We start from the raw sequence: 14,844 nt of genomic DNA on the forward strand, positions 1-14,844 counted from the left end.
TTTCTGTCATTTTTGTATTTTCACCATTTTGCACCGATTTTCCCCGGCTAAATCCGTAATATAAATTTTCGCATACCCAATATATTGTTTCATGTCTGTAGACAAATCTGTGAAAGAGAGGTTTGGTAGGCAATTTTTTTAAAAAACAAATAGATCATGCCTACAATAAATATATAAAGAAAGAGGTATGTGTAATCCATTACATTTTACGCAAATATAAATAATATAGAATATCAGCGTGAATATAATAACATGTAATAGTTAACTAAATATGATCATTCCATAAGAAAACCGAAAAAAACACAAATAGAGAATTAATTAAAATGAATGCTTACAAGAATATACAAATTAGCTAGATCTTTTTTTGCAGATGAACTCAATAACAAAACCTGTATATCACAAAGTTGCATTTCTTTTCAAATAAATAAGGTCGGTAGCCATTAGTCGCGTGCTCTCGTGTAATTAATGAATGCCTAAATGTAGGATTGACATGAAATTCTTAAAAATAAACTACAATGACCGAAAAATGGGCTGGAATGACTTAAATAGATAAAAAGCAAATACTTAGAATTACTAATGAACATGTGATGAATACGAGGACACCGTATGACTTGAATGCTTAAAAAATAACTAGAATCCTTCAAAAACAACTTGAATGATCTGGAGAATGACATGAATGGATTTGAGACTGACTTGTTGCTTTGTGGGTGATCATTTTACTTTAAAGTAATACGGAAAAGTGATTCCCCACTTAATATATATATTTCTCTCCGATAGGCTCATAAGAGTAGTGGTAGATGGACAAAAATCGGTGGCCTGCGATATAAATGCTGGAGTCCCTCAGGGATCAATCCTGGGCCCAACTCTCTTCCTGATCTATATCAATGACCTCCCTAAACACATACTTAAATCATTCGTTGACATCTATGCTGATGACACGACCATCTACGGCAACACATCAAAGGCTGTAAATGACGAAGTTCTCTCGGATTATCTCTCCTCTGATCTCGAGCGCGTGGTTCAGTGGGGGAAGATGTGGCTGGTTACCTTTAATGCATCCAAAACCAAACTCCTATCCTTACATCATCAACGCTCTGATCCCCAGCTCGCATCAATTGTGATGGATGGCTCTCGTCTGGGTGGGACCCCGTGTTTTGACCAGCTTCAGACTTTGCCCTTTACTCCTAATCTGAAATGGAACCCGTACATCAAGTCTGTTGCCAAGGTCGCTGGAAAGATGGTGGGATCCTTCTACCGCTCCAGAAGATATCTCACTACAGATGCAATTCTCTATCTATATAAAAGTCAAGTACGTCCAAAGATGGAATATTGTTGCCATATCTGGGAAGGAGCTGCTAAAAACAGTCTATCCTGCCTTGAAAGAGTACAAAATAGACTTCGTGGCTTAGTGGGGGATGTCCTTTTCTATACCCTGCAACCTCTCTCCCACAGAAGAGACGTTGCGAGCCTGTCCTTGTTTTATCGTTATTTCCATGGCAGATGCTCGTCTGAACTCCCCTCGCCAATCTTTCACGAAAAACACCCGTCTAGCTGAATCCACTGTGAAAAAATTTCCCCACTCTATATCTGTGCCTAAATCAAAACGCGGATTCCATGAACAAAACTTCTTTCTTAGAACTGCACGCCTGTGGAACTCTGTTCCGTCTGTCAGCTTCCCTCCGGACTGCAACTTGGATGTCTTCAAGTCCAACGTTAACAAATTCCTAATGAACCGCCCCCTTAAGTAAACACTTCAGCAAATCTCCACACTAACGTAATGTACTTGCAATAACCCTTATCCCTGAGTGGCTTCCGGGCCTTGATAAGTGGTGATCACTGTGTAAAAAAATATCACAATGAGTACAGCATGTTGTAAGAACAGATACTACACTTTGATCTTGGCCAAAAGGCCAAGAAAAGGGTATTTATTTGCTCCTTCACCGAGCAAATTAGGAACAAGGCCGATTTTTAATGTGAGGAGTGAAGGGGAAATGGGGACCAACTCCTCGGGGTTAGGGGAGCTGGAAAGTGGCAATTGGTATGAAGGGTTTTGTAATTATTTGCTTCCACACTGAGCAAATAAGGCACAAGGCCGGTTTTAATGTGGAGAGAGGACGAGGGAAAAGAGGGACCAGCCCCCCGATAGGTGGGAAATGGGAGATGGATAGTGACAATTGGTATGAAGGGTGGCCCCTGCATTGACCAAGTCTTATATGTGGCTTTCCCCACATATGGGCTTTGCTTGCAGTATCTGCCGGAACAGATGGTATTCATTTGCTCCCCCACTGAGCAAATTAGGCACAAGGCCGTTTTTAATGTGAGGTAAAAACCAGCTCCCCTAAAAGTAGGCAAAAAGGGGGCACTCTGGTTACCAAAATAATAATTGTCCCAGTATAGAGGGTTTCCCCTCCATTGACTGGTACAAATTATCTTAAGTGCAGTATCTGCCGGAACAGATACTTCACAAAAGGCTCAGAAAAGCTTAAAAAAAAATAAGAACAGCATCTATTAAGTACAGGCCTTTGATCTTAACCGAAAAGGCCACGCACAAAAGTGTTACGTACAGACCGATAGATCGACCAACAGACAGACCGACAGATCAACGGAGTGACTTATAGAGTTGCTTGCACACGACTAATAAAGTGCTTTAATGTGAATATCAATTAAGGGGAAACAATGTATATATATATATATATATATATATATATATATATATATATATATATATATATATATAGCCAAGGCCACTGACTTAGTAGGCCTTTTAATCCAATACAATCTCACAAAGTTTATCCCCAACAACAACGGGGGAATTTACAGAGATGATGGCCTTATCATTGTTGAAAACGGAAACGGCCCAAAGATCGAAGGCATTAAAAGGAACATCTTCAGGGAATTGAAGAATATGGATCTGAAGATTGAAGTAACTTCTAACTTAAAAACAGTAAATTTTCTAGATGTTACCTTTAACCTCCCTAATAATACTTATGAACCATACACTAAAAAATAATGCAAACCCCCTATATATACACCCTATGTCCAACCACCCCAAACACATTATTAAACATATCCCTAAATCAATAGAAAAAAGGCTAAGCACAAACTCATCTAACTCCAGCATATTTAACCTACACAAACCCTTCTTTGAAAATGCTTTAAAGGAATCTGGATATTCCAACCCTAATATCACATACTTGGACCCTAATACACCCAACAATATAAATAGGAATAACAGATGCCGCAAAGTCCTCTGGTTTAACCCTCCCTACAATAATATGATAAAAACTAAATTAGGTAAAAAATTCTTCATGCTTCTTAATCATCACTTCCCCCTAATAATATTCTACATAACACTTTTAATAAGAACACTATTAAACTTAGCTACAGTTGCACAACTAATCTGGAAAATAAAATAAAAAAACACAACAATAAAATACTAAATAACCATAACTATAATAACAATACTCAAAATTACTGTAACTACCTTAACAAACCCAAATGCCTGCTCCAACAAAATTGTCTCTCAAGAAATGTGGTTTACCAAGCAACAATTGCCCCTGCTGAAGACCCACAAAACAAAAAATTACATTGGCCTCTCAAGTACCACGTTCAAAACAGATTTAGAGTGCATAAATGCTCCCTAAATAACCCCAACCAACCCAATAGTACTTCACAAACTAACCACTAACTACTACTTACCCGAAACAACCTCACCCCAATTATTAGCTGGGAAATTATAAATAGAGCTAGTACCTGTAAATCACTAAACTCCCCATGTTATTTATGCGTAACTGAAAAATTACTGATTACTAATTTTAGAGATAGAGATAAACTTCTAAATAAAAAAAACTGAAACCTCCCTTAATTGTAAACATTATAAATCACACCTCTTAAGCAACTTCTCGCCCTTCTAGTAATAACTAGTACCCACCCCTAAAATATAACACTAACACACAACTCACTTAATCCTTAATTACACACACCCTATTTACAACCGAAACTATATAGTCCCCCATTCATTCTAAAAGACCCCCTCCAAAGAACCCCCACCTATTTATCCCCACCATTTTTAGCTGCATCTCTCTTTGCATAACTCATTCTTGTGCCCCCCTTTGCCTTACTCACTCGTTATGTCATTATTTAAAACCTAAATCCCAATCCTTACCATTCTTATACAATAACTGCCAACCTCCTTTAACTTTACCCCCTAAGCCCCTTAAGCAACACCCCCTTAGCATGAATACTATACACCCATATACGATGCCACAGTCATATCTACCATACCTTACAACCCATAACGTCTGGTAATATGTATATCCTTATTACCTGCCAATTACTTAGAATTCTCGCCTCATAGTTTCTTATTGGCTATTTCCATGGTTAGATCTTGATTTCTAATGTGTTAATTACGTTCTTATTACAATTGGTATCCTCTGACTTGCTTATGTGTCTGTTATCTACTTGTTAACAACTAAACATTTACTTACCTTCTACTTTAATTAATTATTTAATTTACCATCTACATATATTATATATTATATATTTTTCTTTTATATTTATCGCTGACTAATTCTCTCTATAGTAATTATCATATTTTTTAACACGAAGCTTATTTACATATATTTACGTATTTGCGTATGTACATATACTCAAGCACATGCTCCTCCCCCATTGATGTGTGTACATATTTTGCACATGTGTATTCATGTCTATGTATTTGTTTGTTTTTGTTATTTACTTATTATTAACATTTTCTTTATAATCATATTAATTCTTATTTATTATTTAATTAACTTACTGATATTCTTAATTATTTTTATTTTATCATAATAAACCTATGACGAATAATTCACATTTTACCCTCCTTGTTTCCCCTTCTTTCTTTCAACTAAACGCCCGATAAATTAAAAAAATTATAAATAATAAAGAAAAAAACAAAAAATATTTTTTTCAATCTCTCCCTGCCCGGCTAATTTATATATATATATATATATATATATATATATATATATATATATATATATATATATATATGTGTGTTGTATATGTATATATGTATATATATATATGTATGTATATGTATATGTGTGTATGTGTGTGTGTATATGTGTATAAATATATATATATATATATATATATTTGTACTTGTGTGCGTATCTTCCACATGTGTTTTTTGCGTGTGTGTATTTTTGTGTGTATGTGTTTTATTCACTTATCACAAACATCTCCCAAATAATTTTATTAATTTATTATTTGATTAACTTACTGATTTTCTTACCTATCTCTATATTATTAAAATAAACCTGTAACTTATAATTCATTAATTTATCTTCATATTTTCCTTCTCTCTTTCTTTCAACTACAACGCCCGAAAATTAAAAAAATAATAAATAATAAATAATTTATAAAATATTTTTCAATCCCCCTTCCAGCTAATTTATATATATATATATATATATATATATATATATTTATATATATATATATGTGTGTGTGTGTATGTGTATGTGTGTGTATTTGTATGTATGTGTATTTGTATTTATATATATATATGTTTATATATGTATATATGTGTGTATATTTACGTATTTGTGTATATATATTTATATATACTCAGGCATGTGCTCTTCCCTCATTGACGTATATGCATATGATGTACATATGTATGCGTGTGTTTGTATCTGTTTATGTATGTTATTTATTATCATAATTTTTCTTTAATTTTATAAATCTATTAACTAGGTTACTTACTGAAATTTTCACCTATTTTATTTTATTAAAATAAACATTTAACGTATAACTTCTACCTGCCCGGCTAATTTATATATATATATATATATATATATATATATATATATATATATATATATATATATATATATATATATATATGTATATATAATTTAAAGGAGATTAGAACAATCGTCTAAAGAGCTGAGTGGTTTTTAATGTAACAGTGAAATTACTAGTTTCATTAAAATACAGGAAAGAAAAAGTGCTCGTTGTAATTTAGATATATAATAAGCTCAATAGGTAAATATCCTAGAGCTAATTCAATATTAAGTAATGTGATTGATAATTTAAAATAAAAAAAAAGAAATTATAATTAAATAAAAAATCAGTTTCACAAGAAGGAACAACAACAAAATCAATTATCTGTACGATCGTTTCGGAAAACCGTGTTTTTATTGTGGTAGACATCAAGTTACGGACAATAATTATTACATATAGTTTTTTTAATAAACAAGATCTCCTCATCAGCAAATTTTAAAGGGTTTTTTATTAAATCTAAAAGACACCATAAATAAACCTAGCATTAAAAGTGATGCAGATGCATCTGAAAAAATTGAAATAAAAGATCTGGATTTAAAATTGATAAGAAAATTAATATGACTTAGAGATAGAAAAGAAGTAGAGTAAAATATAAATTTGAATTTAAATTATAAATTTGCCTTAACTACAACATTACAAATATATGCCTGCATATGTATGAAAAATAAAATAGACACATACTTGCATATGCATAGATATACAGGTATATACATAAAAATATAGGTACAAAAAATTACCCTTTAGTTTTTTGCCTTTTGAAATCAGGAGCTATGGTTAAAATACTCATATGTGATGTTTGCTATAGCTTTTCATCTTATTGAATGATGAATTTTAAAAGGGGGGCGCCCATGCAATAAGTTATTTCCGTTAGTGTACTTTCGATTTAAAGACGCCACGGTTTATATTTCGAATGTTGTTTGTATAATTGCATAATGTAAGGGGGATAATTAGTCATATTTTCTTTAATAAAAGGGCGCAAGGGGGGTAATTAGTCTAACTTAATTTATTATGAAAAAAATGCAATCTATTTTTACTAATAAGTAATTTCTAATGATTAAAGGTGGTTTATATATATTAAATTCAAACCAACGTTTATGACTACATGTGAATATTAGTTCCTGTCTTGAATTTAATAGGGTGGTTGCATTTTTAATATCTTCATATTTTTAAATTTTTAAGGTGTCTTTTGTACATAGTTCACAGAATTTATCTCCTCGTTTATACGGTTTGCAAGACACAATTATTCGCCATTTTAAGTTGAAGGAAATATTGTTATTTTTTAGTTGCCAAATATAGTTGGATAGAGTAGTTTGGTTTGACAGAGAAATAATAACGGAAATAATTTATTGCACGGGCGTCCCCCTTCTAAAATTCATCATTCAATAAGGTGAAAAGCTATAGCAACCATCACATATGAATATTTAACCATAGTTCCTGATTTCAAAAGGCGAAAACTAAAGGGTAAAATTTTGTACCATATATTTTTATGTATATACCTGTATATCTATGTATATGCATGTATGTGTCTATTTTTTTCATATATATGAAGGTATATATTAGCAATGTTGTACCTAAGGCAAATTTCTAATTTAAATTCACATTTATATTTTACTCTATTTCTTTTCTATCTCTAAGCCATATTAATTTTCTTATCAATTTTAAATCCAGACCTTTTATTCCAATTTTTTCAGATTTATCTGCATTACTTTTAATGCTAGGTTTATTTATGGTGTCTTTTAGATTTAATAAAAACCCTTTAAAATTTGCTGATGAGGAGACCTTGTTTATTAAAAAAACTATATGTTATAATTGTTGTCCGTAACTTGATGTTTACCACAATAAAAACACGGTTTTCCGAAACGATCGTACAGATAATTGATTTTGTCGTTGTTCCTTCTTGTGAAACTGATTTTAATTTAATTATAATTTTTATTTTAATTTTAAATCATCAATCATATTACTTAATATATATATATATATATATATATATATATATATATATATATATATATATATATATATATGTATGTATGGGCGCGTATGCATATGTATTTATATATATATGTATACATGTATATGTATGCATATATGTATATATATTATGTTTACGTATCTGTGTTTTTTATATATACTTAGGCATGTGTTCTCTCCCATTGATGTGCCTCCGTACGTTGTAAAGGTGTTCGCGTGTATGTGTATGTATGTGTGTTTTATTTACTTATCATAAACAATTATTTATTAATGTTTAATTTTTATTTATTTTATTTACTTACTGATATTCTTACCTATCATTATACTATCAAAATACACCCGTAACGTATAATTGATTAATTTATCCGTCTATTTTCCGTTTCTGTTTCCTTCCTTTTTTATAAACAATAAATATCTTTCAAACTCTCCCCGGCCAGCTTAATCACTTTAAAACCCATTTTCAACCCGTTCCTTCCTCCTCCCTGCCCACTAACATTAACCCTCCAACCTGTTGCCATGGTGACCCTTTAAATTAACTATTACTTATGCCGTCATGAATATGAATAGATTATTTTAATTTTAAACCGTTATAAACTAAATAAAACGTTTATACGAATTAACACATAATTAATATTTAATTATAGCCCCCTCTATTATCGTATACACTCCTACTACTTTAAATTCCAACGTCCTCTCCCCTCCATCCCTTCTTTTCTAACTCTCCTCCTCGATTTTTCCATTATTATTTGATTTTATAAGTTAGTCCATCTATGAATTCTGACGATGCTAGTTGGATATTTCCTCTCTTTGAGGATCTTCCTCTTGTTGAAACAATATGTAAACTCATTCTGGACTCACAGTAATAAATTTCTTATATCCTGCCCTGGCTGCACATTGAGCACTCTAGTCCGTTTTTTTAAACCACTGGTATATATATATATATATATATATATATATATATGTGTGTGTGTGTGTGTGTGTGTCTGTGTGTTTATATATATGTATGTGCATATGTATATGTATATATAAATGCATATGTATATATACATATATATTTGTATATATACGTATATATATGTATATGTATATATATATGTATATATATATATATATATATGTATATATATATATATATATATATATATATATATATATATATATATATATATATATATATATATATATATGACGTCATACAAAAGCTAGCAAGTAAAACTTCCGCTGGATCTTGGCTCGCTGACGATCAAATATTAAGTAAACAGAAAATAGAAAGCAAATGGTGTTTCAACTAAAGACCATAGTGTCTACATTCCGTCATAAAAAAATTGCAAGAATGCTATCTACTTTATAAAAACAATTGAAAGAATACCTCAGTTAGTTTGCTAGATCAATAATTCTAGCACAGCACTTTTAAAGTATTCATTAATTGAAACTTGACGTATTAAACCTCTCGTATATTACTCTCTCTCTCTTTCTCCCTCTCTCTTAATATATATATATATATATATATATATATATATATATATGTATATATATATATATGATTGCAATGTTATACATGATACATATATATCATATATCTCATTTCAATCATGTGTATATATATATATATATGATTGCAACAACTCGTTCTCGAGTATTGCAATTACTTAATATATCTCTGGCTCAAAGGACGCAAACATACGCTCAACCAGCAGCACGTGCCAGACGGTCACCTCTATGAACCTTCTCTAGTCCAGCACATCCACCTACCAAGCCAGACCCATGAAGTTCCAGAGCCTTTATTTATATTTACGCCCGTATCTGCATAATACCTCATTGAATCCCCGTTTGCCGTTTCAGGCTACAACCAGCCTTTTTGTTATCGAGATACACAGCTTGCAAAGTGTGTATTCCATTGCATATGAAGTAATGCTTGTGCTTGAAGCTTTTTTTTACTGAGGAAAGACTTTGCACTGAGACAATCCGATCTTTTAAACAACTGTCACATTGAACCAGAAACTAGACGTGACCGATAGGGGTGCAGTCCTTACTTGAGGAAAAGCGTTGGAGAAGGTATAGGTTACTAGCGCTGAAATGTGATGGTATGTTAGCCAGAAGCACGTGGGGGCCTGGTCATCTGATTCGGGAGTTTTCTCTCTACATAAGGGAGAGTGCTATGAATGTGGACACCGAGCCTGCGCATGTGTCTGTCCGAGTCCTTGCAGCAGGGAGTGAGGTATCCTGTCATGTTAAGGGGGTTGGAGGGGAATGTAGGCTTGTTTCGCTTGGTGTTGTGATGTCTGGGGAGTTTACTAAAAAGTAAGACTCTACATCATCTATATGACCTCTAAGACCACGGGTGTTTATGAAGGAATCGGTTTTACTTGAGTGTTTTTCTGGTGTTTCATGATATTTGTTTGGGTTGTCATTTAATTGCATTTTTGTTTGATGTCAGGTTGGGGGAAGAGTGTTGAGCTAAGTGGGCCAGTTTTAACATCAAGTATACACACAGTGTCCCACAAGTAGAGTCCAGTCTAGAAGTTGTGCTTTCATTAGGGCCCACCAGATATGGCAGAGGGGTCCCTTTCCATCAAATCAGGGAATAAGGTAACGGCGTTGACTACCCAAGTGGGAATGCAGGGCCGGGCACGGGGTGAATTTGTTGAGTCCCTGGTATTGCAGCTCTGATCTGGCTAGTACAAGGAAGAAGTCTGGAAGCTGGGGGTGTGCGGGGCCTGTCTGCTTCTTTAGCAGGTTGGAATTTTAGGCCGGGGGTTTGTTTGCGTCGCCGACTCCGGGAAGGTTGTCGACTATGATTGAGAAGGCCTCCTTCTGCCAATTTTATTATCACTATTCTTTCTCTTAGATGAATGATCTGATTAGATCTATGGGTTAATCACATCGAGAGGCGTAACCATGCGCCTGATCTCTACACCAGGTATTTCTGCGCCCACACATGTATGGAGATATTGAGTGAATGGCTCTCAAGTTCGGGAGGCTCTGTGTTTCGGCAAGCTTCTGACCTTTACTCCTGATCTGAGATGGAACACGCACATCAGAACTGTTGCCAAGATCGATGGAAAATGGTAGATATCTCACTACTGATTAAATTCTCTACCTATATAAGAGCCAGCTACATCCGAAGATGGAGTACTGTTGCCACATCTGCTAGAAAAACGTTATCCTGCATTGACAGAGTTCAAGATAGATTTCATTACCTAGTGGGGATACCCTTTTCTCTCCCTGCAACCTCTTTCCCACAGAAGAGGCAGTGTAAGCATGCCTCCGCTATATCGCTATTTTCGTGGCAGATGCTCATCTGGGTTCTAATCTATGGTCCCCCCTCCCCAAACTTTCATGAAAACATTCCTCTAGCTGAAAACACTATCAATAATTTCCCCCACTCTTTATCTGTGCCTAGATCGAAACGTAGATTCAATGAACAAAGCTTCTTTCTTAGAACCGCATGCCTGTGGAACTCTCTTCTATTTGTCTGCTTTCCAGTTGACTATTATTTGGTCATATTCAAGCCCAACAGAAACAAATTCTTGATCATCCATTCCCATTTAAGTAATTCCATTTACCAAATTGCCACAACTAACGATTACTATGATACTGTCTAATTGACTTCTGTTCACTTATTAGGCTGTATCCTCGAGTGGTCTCCGGCCTTGGTAGTGATGAATCCTATGTAAAGAAAACAAAAAAAAACAAACAAGTGCAAGTCAAAATCATTGAAAGCAGCAATCGCCGCAGGTTTTATATGAGAGTAGTCCTCCTAGAGAGGTTGCCTTCACCACGGGTTACGGGAGCCCCCTCCACGAGCTATGCCATTTAACCCATAATTAGGAATTAGTTTACTCCGGACCAAGGTTGCTCATGTATGCCGCAGCTGACAAGGCCTAAGCTCCTATAGAGCTTTGTGGGTCAATATCTCGTGTGGACGCGTGTTAAATGCAAACAAATTTCTTAGCGACATACCGTGCTTCAACCCTACATGCACGTCTTGACCACAGCCACCCAGACGAAGCTATAGTGAACGGCGAGCGTTCTTGGCCGTATAATTGGACCTCCAGTGCCTTGTGGGCCAAGATTTTTTAAACAAAGGCTACGGGTGAGTTAACCATGATATATATATATATATATATATATATATATATATATATATATATATATATATATATATATATATATATATATAATGGAAACCGGATTCCGACAAATAGAGACATAAGAAGGAACAAACAGATTTATGTGATCATGAACGTTTCGTCTTTATTTCATTCAGATGAAATCTCTAAATAATGACGAAGCGTTGATGCACACCTAAATCGATTGTTCGTTCCTATTTCCCTGTATACCTATATGTAAATAAGAATATATCATAATTATTATCATACTTTGTATGGTTGTTTGCTCACACTTTCTGTAAGATATTCAAAAATGACAGTTTCTCAAATTGATTTTTATACTCGAAAACGGATTATGCGCATTTTTAGTCTTGCATTAAGAAAATATGCATAAAAGAATTTCCCCATTTACATATTACATTTAATAAAATCTATTTTCATGCTTATATTTGTATACTAAGTGTTTCTTAATTGCAGAGTAATTTTCCTTCTGGCTATCAGAGTAATTCTTGTTTTATTTTCAGGTTCATGTGTTTTATGCTTTAATAAATCCAACACCTGGTTTATTTTAAGGAATATGTGTGTATGGGTGTGGGTGTGTGTGTGTGTGATGTATGTGTGCATACATACATACATACATACATTTACATAAAGAAACTGACATATGTAAATATAGATAAGTATTTATATATATATATGCATAAGTTCATATGCATGTATATAATTATATACACACAGTACATAAGGAAGCATATGATTACACACACACAAACACACAACACACACGCACACACATATATATATGTACTTCGAGGACATGAAACTCATTAGTTTACAGATGAGTGAATCTAGTAGTTTTAATTCTTACACAAATATATTTACCGCATGTCTCAAATACAGTTGCAGAACCACCAAACATAATTTACTAATAAAAACTATCGTTTCGTTTTCCTTTTTTTGTCTCTTGATTTTTTCTTCGATGCTCCCCCTTTTTCGCCATTCATAAGTACTTGAACATTCTCCCAGAACATTTAAATATCACATTTATTATTAATATTTGCGTCTAAGCGTTTAGTTTTTTAAATGCTCACCGCCTGACGTATAAGTTAATTTCCCCGGATCTCAATTTAAAATAAAATCCATATTTTATTTTGTAGTTTAACAAAATGAAAGCTACACCATGCACGTTTTGATTATAAACATATGCAAATGAGTTACTGAATCTAATCAGATACCCATTCTATATCCTTACATCATCAACGCTCCGATCCCCAGCTGGCATCAATTGTGATGGATGGCTGTCGTCTGGGTGAGGCCCCGTGTTTTAACAAGCTTCTTGCTTGAACTTTACTCCTGATCTGAAATGGAACACGTACATCAAGTCTGTTGCCAAGGTCGCTGGAAAGATGGTGATATCCTTCTACCGCTCAAGAAGATATCTCACTACTGATTCAATTCTCTATCTATTTAAAAGCCAAGTACGTCTAAGGATGGAATACTCTTGCCATATCTGCGAAGGAGCTGCAAAAAACAGCCTATCCTGCATTGACAGAGTACAACATAGACTTCCTGGCTTAGTGGGGGATGCCCTTTTCTCTACCCTGCAACCTCTCTCCCACAGAAGAGACGTTGCGACCCTATCCTTGTTTTATCGTTATTTTCATGGCAGGTGCTCGTCTGAACTCCAATCTCTGGTCCCCCATCGCCAATCTTTCACGAAGAACACCCGTCTAGCTGACTCCACTGTCAAAAGTTCCCCCACTCTATATCTGTGCCTAAATCAAAACGTGGATTCCATGAACAAAGCTTCTTTCTAAGAATTGCACGCCTGTGGAACTCTGTTCCGTCTGCCTATTTCGCTCCGGACTACAACTTGGATGTCTTCAAGTCCAATGTTAACAAATTCTTAATGAACCGCCCCCTTAATTAAACACTTCATCAAATCTCCACACTAACGTAATGTACTTGCAATAACCCCTATCCCTGAGTGGCTTCCGGGCCTTGATAAGTGGTGATCACTGTGTAAAAAAAACAAAAAAAAACAAAAAGGAAACAGATTAATTATATTCACAAAGTATTACTGCCAAATGCTTTGGATATTTTATCTGAGCCATTTGTTTTGTTAATTTTTTTACATCAATTCTACCAATCTACAACAATTATATTAATACCACCCAACGTTCAACGATGAATATTTTATTTTGATACCAAATTTCATATACTTTTTCAGACTTCAACATTTATTCCCTTCGGCTTTGTCTCTAAGAGGTATTTGATCTTTTATATTCCCTTTGTGTATGGTATTTAGCAAAATAATTTCGAACAAATATTCATACTATGCTAGAGATTTTCCTCTGAAATGTACTTACATTCAAAATCTGTGGATTAAAAAACATATTTTAAAATGTGTATTCTTAGTTTCACACATTACATTTTTATTCTAGAAAAGTAATCCTTAAAAATGACATTATATATGGGTGTATATATATTTATATATGGGTGTATATATATATATATATATATATATATATATATATATATATATACACGTTGTATTTTTTATTACCGTATCCTTCTGTTAAGTTACATGATTGTTTCAGCTACCCGGCGGTATTTTGGCTGTGTGTAGCTTCCTCAGACTTTTACAGAACCCCTTTTGTAAAAGTCTTAGGTGGCTACAGACGGCCCCAAAAATGACCGGGTAGCTGAAACTATAATGTAACTTACCAGAAAGATATGGTAATAAATAATAAAACGCATATTTGCTCTACAACAGTATTGAGCACTTTCTTCAAGTTTTTATTAATTACCATTTCTACTAGAGCCCAGGACTTTTAGAAACAAACATGTATTAACATATATTACAGTCAAAATCAGGTTGATCAATACCATTCCTCAACTGTAGTGCGTTTGTAAACGACCTCCTTTA

At 33.8% G+C, this 14,844-nt stretch overlaps 1 pseudogene; it reads right to left on the reverse strand.

Moving 5' to 3' along the window:
• Positions 1-1,824: 1,824 nt before the first annotated feature.
• LOC145259333 (U2 spliceosomal RNA) lies at positions 1,825-1,923 on the reverse strand (annotated as a pseudogene).
• Positions 1,924-14,844: the final 12,921 nt, after the last annotated feature.

This window comes from Euprymna scolopes, chromosome 34 (assembly GCF_053919585.1).
Source record: "Euprymna scolopes isolate OS-2025 chromosome 34, ASM5391958v1, whole genome shotgun sequence".
In the NCBI taxonomy this organism is placed as follows: domain Eukaryota; kingdom Metazoa; phylum Mollusca; class Cephalopoda; order Sepiida; family Sepiolidae; genus Euprymna; species Euprymna scolopes.